The sequence below is a fragment of the Myotis daubentonii genome, chromosome 10 (genome assembly GCF_963259705.1).
Source record: "Myotis daubentonii chromosome 10, mMyoDau2.1, whole genome shotgun sequence".
Lineage (NCBI taxonomy): Eukaryota > Metazoa > Chordata > Mammalia > Chiroptera > Vespertilionidae > Myotis > Myotis daubentonii.
Window position 1 is genome coordinate 35146361 of NC_081849.1, and position 6311 is coordinate 35152671.

Genomic DNA, 6311 nt, shown 5'->3' on the forward strand with positions numbered 1-6311 from the left:
TTTCTAGAAACTGGGTTCGGTGTGGCTGCTCTGGGGGGATACTGTGTTTAGATGCTTGGAAAGGCACGGGCACTAACCAGCCAGAATGGATGCTGGCTGTACCACTGGCTGGAATCCTCTTTGGGCTTCTGTTCCTGCCCCAGCAGCCCTTCTCCAAGGCACCTGCCCGTGGTTGTCAGAGTGACCTTCAGGCCCGGCTCCAGGGATGGTCTGCAAAGGGCATGAGCTACGGTGAACATCCATCCCCTCGTTTGGGCGCAGTATGGCCACGCCCTTACCCTTTCCTTTAGACATCTTCCTCTTCAAAGGTTTGTTTAGTACATGGAGCTAGTCACGTAAAATTGTTTGGAGAATTCTCTCATCATTCACTTCCTGGCACAAATGCTCGTCACTTCCTCTCTTTCCAGTAACCAAAGGGTTAGAACAAGAAGGCTGCCCACGCCACACGGACAGTTTCTTTTAATCTCAAGAGGATTAGACAATTTCTTTTTTGTCTTATACTTCACTGGTATGTATTGATATGGTTTTGTGTCTTCTCTCACCTTGAAATTTTTTGAGGTTTTAATTTAGAAGTTGAAAAGGGAGGTTCAATTTCTTTGATTCTTTGACGGGTTGTAGAAAATCACTAGTGTCAGAGACGAGAAAGCACCATGTCTTCTGGGGGCCTCTGCGTCATAGATGGGACCGCAGCCTACGAGAATGCTAACCACTGGAGAAGGGGGTGCTCTCTGTCCCTGACCCGGCGCCAGGAGATCCTTGTCCCGAGACACGCGCAGCATCACCCCTCCTTGCTTCTGTGCAGGGAAGCCCTCTGCTCCCTCATCAAACCAGGAGACTAGCCATCCAGCCGGTGGCTCAGTGCAGAAGCTGATGAATTCAGAAACGCACCCCGAGTGCTTCCCCATCTATCTTGTAATTGGTGGCACCCATGGGTCGAGGTTCCTACACCCAGATAGGTGAGAAGTAGCACCTTTCTCTATGTTCTCTAAGTTATTCTAATTTTGATGCTAAACAACTGTCTCTCTAGGCTACGCACAAGTCCAGTGTGTCAGCTTCTCCAAGGTCCTGGGCCGAGGGAGTGGAGACGCCCTGGTTTCCTGTCATCTGTCTGTGTATCGTCACTGAGACAGTGTCCCTATCTGCACCCGCCTCAGCCAGGGAGCTCTCCATGTGGAGAAAGGAACCTTCAGCTTCTCGGAGGTCCCCTCACCCGGTCCACCCTGCCCCCACCCCCGCCCCAGCCCAGGGCCAACCTTTTCTGCTCAGATGAGGCTCCTTCCTGTTGTCGCCTCTTCAATTCACTCGACCCCTCAACCTTGTTCTTAGACTGAATTATTCTCAACCAAAATGTTAGTTTACTTTTCCCTGAGAATAGGGAGGGCGGGGCCCAAAGAGTGGTGGGGTGGTGTTTGCATCCCATCCTCCTTATGTAGCAAAGAGCAAATAGGGAAGCCTGGCACTAGACGTCTCAAATGCTACCGTCTGGGCATTTGTTCCGTTCCTGTCTAAAATTTAATATTCACTCCTCCTTATGAATCGGTGAGTCTATATCTTAGACATGCTGCTGCTGTGCACTGAAGGGATATTGTCCTTGTCGACACCAGGCAGGGTTCTAGGTTGCATTCAACAACAACAACAAAATAGTTCTTGCAAATTTAAGCAAAAAGGGAGGGTCTGGGGCATCAGGGAAGTCTTCTCAAAAAAAAAAAAAAAAAGAGAAAAAAAATGACATGGAGTTAGACAGATAAAGGAGTTGTAATAAAAGTCGAGAGGAGATACTGAAGAAACACATAGGGAACAACACGAGAAGCAGAAAGGGAAACAAAGACAAGCAATGTAGTTTCTGCCTTAAAAGACGACAGTATGGGAGGAAATGGACCTCGATGCCTATAATGTGAGGAAGTGAGTGGCAGGCAGAGCTGCCACAGTGGTGCTGGGGTGGCCCACTCAGTGCTCCAGGGAGGAGGGTTGGTCTCGAGCACCGTGGAGCCTGCAAGTGCTGACCCCGCGGTAGAGATGATGGGCGCTCCGGCCCAGGGCGGGAGAACAGGCTGTATTGCACACACCGTAGAGCGTCCTCAGTGGAGAAGCCACGGTGAGATTGTCTTCTTGCAGCTTTGCTTGGTCAGTGGTGGCACGTCATACCTGGTTTGGAAGGAACCATCACATACTATATCGTTTGCACTGTCGATATCGAACTTCTTCCAGGGAATGCCATTTCCATGGGTCAACCCCAAGTGACTGGAGACAGGCATGTCCACATGCAATTTGATCTTAAAGCTATTTACTGCTCCTGGATCTGAGCAGTGACAGCCACACACTGTATTTGAGTAAGTCTTGGCTGCCACCTAGTGGAGCAAATTTTCCAACAGATACAATTCAAAAATAAGAGATGCACGCGCCCTGAGTCAACTAACTGTACCTTCGGATGCCTGGTAAGATATTCTGAAACAGTTTGGTTGCTTAGGGGACGTACAGACACACATGAATATAGCTGTGTTTGTGGTGTGTGTGGAGTTCAGGGTAGGTATTGGCGTCCTGTCTATCTGAGCATAGGATTGCTCACTAAGCAAATAGCCTCAAGCGAAGTCCGTGTCTTTTAGGTTTCTTTCCAGTTCTGAGGTTGTGCAAGGCGTACAGAGCTCTGGAGAACAATTTTTCTTACTTTATTTTATTTAAAAAAATCTAAGGTGAGAAAAATTTCTCCATTTTTATTTTTCAGTTGCAGTTGACATTCAGTGCTATTTTAGAATAGTTTCAGGTGTATGCATAGTGGTTAGACAGTCATATAATTTATAAAGTGACCCCCCAATAATTCTGGTACCCACCTGGCACGACACGTAGTTATCACAGTATTATTGACTCTATTCCCTAGGCTGTATTTACCCTGTGACAATTTTGTGACTACCAATTTGTACTTCTTAAACCGTTCACCTTTTTTATCCAATCCCCCTCCCATATGGCGGCTGTCAAAATGTTCTCTGTATCTGTGAGTCTGTTTTTTTGTTTGTTCTTTAGATTCCACATATAAGTGAAATCATATGGTGTTTGTCTTTCTTTGTCTGATTTATTTCCCTTAGCATAATACTCTCTAGGTCTACCCATGCTGTTAAGAATGGTAAAATTTCTTTTTTATGGCTGAGTGGTATTCCGTTGTATATATGTAACCCTGCTTTTCCATCTGCTTGTCTATTGATGGGCCCTTGGGTAGCTTCCATGTCTTCGCTACCATAAATAACACTGCAGTGAACATAGGGGTGCACTTATCTTTTTGAGTTAGGGTTTCAGGTTTTTTTAGATAAATGCCCAGAAGTGGAATTGCTGGGCCATGGGTACTCTTTTTAATTTTTTTAAGAGCCTCTATACTGTTTTCCATGGTAGCTTCACTGATTTGCAGTCCTACCAACAGTGCGCGAGAGTTCCCTTTTCTGCACATCCTATCAACACTTGTGTGATTTTTTAAATTTTTTAAAAATTCTGACAGGTATGCAGTGATATCTCATTGTGGTTTTAATTTGCATTTCTCTGATTAGTGATGCTGAGCATCTTTTCATATGTCTATTGGAGAATTGTCTATTCAGGTACTCTGCCCATTATTCAGTTGCATTGTATTTTTGGTGTTGGGTTGTGTGATTCCTTTATAAAATTTGGATTATAACCTCATATCAGATGTATCATTGGCAACACCCCCCACCCCCTAGTTAGTAGGTTGTCTTTTCATTTGGTTGATGATTTCCTTTGCTGTGCAAAAACTTTTTAGTTTGATGCAGTTCTATTTTTTAAAAATATATTTTTATTAATTTCAGAGAGGAGGGAGAGAGAAACATCAATGATGAGAGAGAAATGGTGGACCTTGAAAATGACTTCAGGTTTTCTCACTGCACAGAATATAGTCAAACACTGCTGCAGTTAAATATTTTACACTTTGTTCTCTCTGCGTGATCTACAATAATAATCTGCTTCATGTTGATATTTACTGCTGTGTTGCTGACAATTACCTGAAAGAGAAGTTGGGGTGCTTCACTGGGGTGGAAAAAGTTTAGCCAGATCAGAAAGCAAGTTTATTCTACATATATAAAAGGCTAAGTTGACTCACGCATGCGTGATACATATAAAGCTCTCACTAGCACCAATAACATGTGTGTGTTTCCATCTGTCATTGTCGATCCTGAATTTGGTTGACAATTCTATTATAGAGAAAGGGCAAATAGCAATATTAAAATATTTCTTCTAATTAATTTCCTTTCAATGTGCATGAATCTGTGCCCTGGGCCACTAGTCTAGAATATAAGAAAAGTACCTTGATATTGTAGAATGATTAATATCATAACATATTGGATCAAATTGGTACTCCTTCCCAGATTTCCTTGTCCCCCTTTAACCAGGCCACTGGCTACTTGGTCCAGAAGAGTCCACTCACCAAAAACCATGTCCACCTGTCTCACCCAGGGTGAAGGCCGGGTTCTTTGAGTCTAGTCAAGTCCGGCATGGGCACCAGTGCTTCCCTCTCCTGGGAGAGGCCAAGGAAGACCTCAGTGAAGTGCCTGGGATCTGGCTTCCCTAGTGGCTGCCTGTAAGCGCAGTGATAAGCCTCGAGGAAGGGGCAGGGACGGGGTCGCAGGCAGAGGAGGTAGCTTGTGGGAAGGCCTTGAGAGAGCACATTCAGTTGAGAACTGGAAGATGTCATGTGGCTGGGGATGGTGAGCAGATGGGAGAGGGAGGCAGAGGACAGATGGTCTTGCAGGATGATGTGGGACCTCAGCCTGGGTGCCGTGTAAGCCACGCACAGAAGTTGAGCAAGCAGGTTTGCATTTTAAGATCACTCTCACTGCAATGGTAGAGGAGGGAGACAAAGCTTGAGCAAGGGAGAAGATGGGGGAATGGAGGTGGAAGTTGGCAGTGGCCCAGCTGGTGGCAGGTGACTGGCAGGCAGGCAACCGGAGAACCTGTGCTGGCCCTGGCCCTGGCCCTACCTCTGGCTGTGGCCTTGGCTCTGGCTCTGGGTGAGTGCTCTAAGCCTCCTGCTGCTCCATTTTCTCATCCATGTGTTGGAGTTAAAATTACCCCTTTCTCAGTCTTATTTTTAAATTAAATAGGATAAATGAACACATTTGTTAAATAATAGATGCTTCAGAAATGCTATTTTGGAGTGAAGGGTGTGAGAAAGGGAGTCTTCTGTGATCAGCACAGCTGTCGGGCCAATCATGCACAGCCACCAGCTAGTTCTTCCCAAAGCAGGCCCTGGCTTGCCTCACGTTGAGCATACAGGTGACTCACCTGGAATAAGGAGGCTTTCCATTGGATACCCTCTCCACTGGGTGAAGGACGGGGCCAGAGCTATTTGGGGATATGTGTCCACACCCAGTGGCTGGCAGGTCACCTGGAGTGGTGGTGTGGAGACGAGCCAGCTGGCGTATTTGCTGTGCCCTGTGCTGTGCGTGTGTTAAAACACAGGCCCATAACTGTTGTAACTGACAATCCTGGAGTGATGGTCTGTTCACACGGTAAAAACGGGTGATGGATTTGAGATGCAATTTGGACTTAATCATTTGGGTGAGGTTATTTCCTAGTTGACTAAGTTAGCCAACTATTTCTAAAGGGTGCTAATTACTAGTAAAATTTGCCCGGGGTTATCAATTTACTGCCAGAACTGCAGAAAAAATGGGCATGGAAGGGTTTCAGTTGGCGAATCATTGGCTAAGATTTGATTACCATGTGAGGGGGTTTTTAAATGGGCATATTTCACTTTGATTGTGTCTTTTTTTTTTTTTGGAGAGGAGTGTGGAAAGATTAGAATTCCACAGTGTCTTCCGTGATTTATTTTGCTCGTTAATTATATTTAGTATCATTAGGGGCGTTCTTTCTTACATCCTGGACCGAGGAACCTTGGGGCTGTGATTGTCACCTCCTTACTGTGGGGGACAGCAAGGAAGCCTGCAGCCCCAGTCACATGGTCACAGTGTCAATTTCATTCATCAGAGTTTGAAGGTTTGGCTGGAGCTGTGCTCTGAGAGAGGCTGATGGAATTTCCCTGGATGCCTTCCCACTTTCTTTTAAATATTCCCAAAATCGGTTGTCTCCGGGAAATCTCAATAAGAATTAGACTGTAAGCTCCAAGGGGACAGCTGCTAGATTTGTCTTATCCCGTGCTCAGTTCCCAGTGCCTGGCACAGATCAATCTCAATAAGCCAGTGTCGGATGCCGGAGTTCACGATGCAACAGATGATGTGCCAGGGGCTTGGGATACATCAGTGAATAAAGCAAAAATCCCTGCCCTTGTGGAGATTGCCTAATAAAAAGTACATCACACG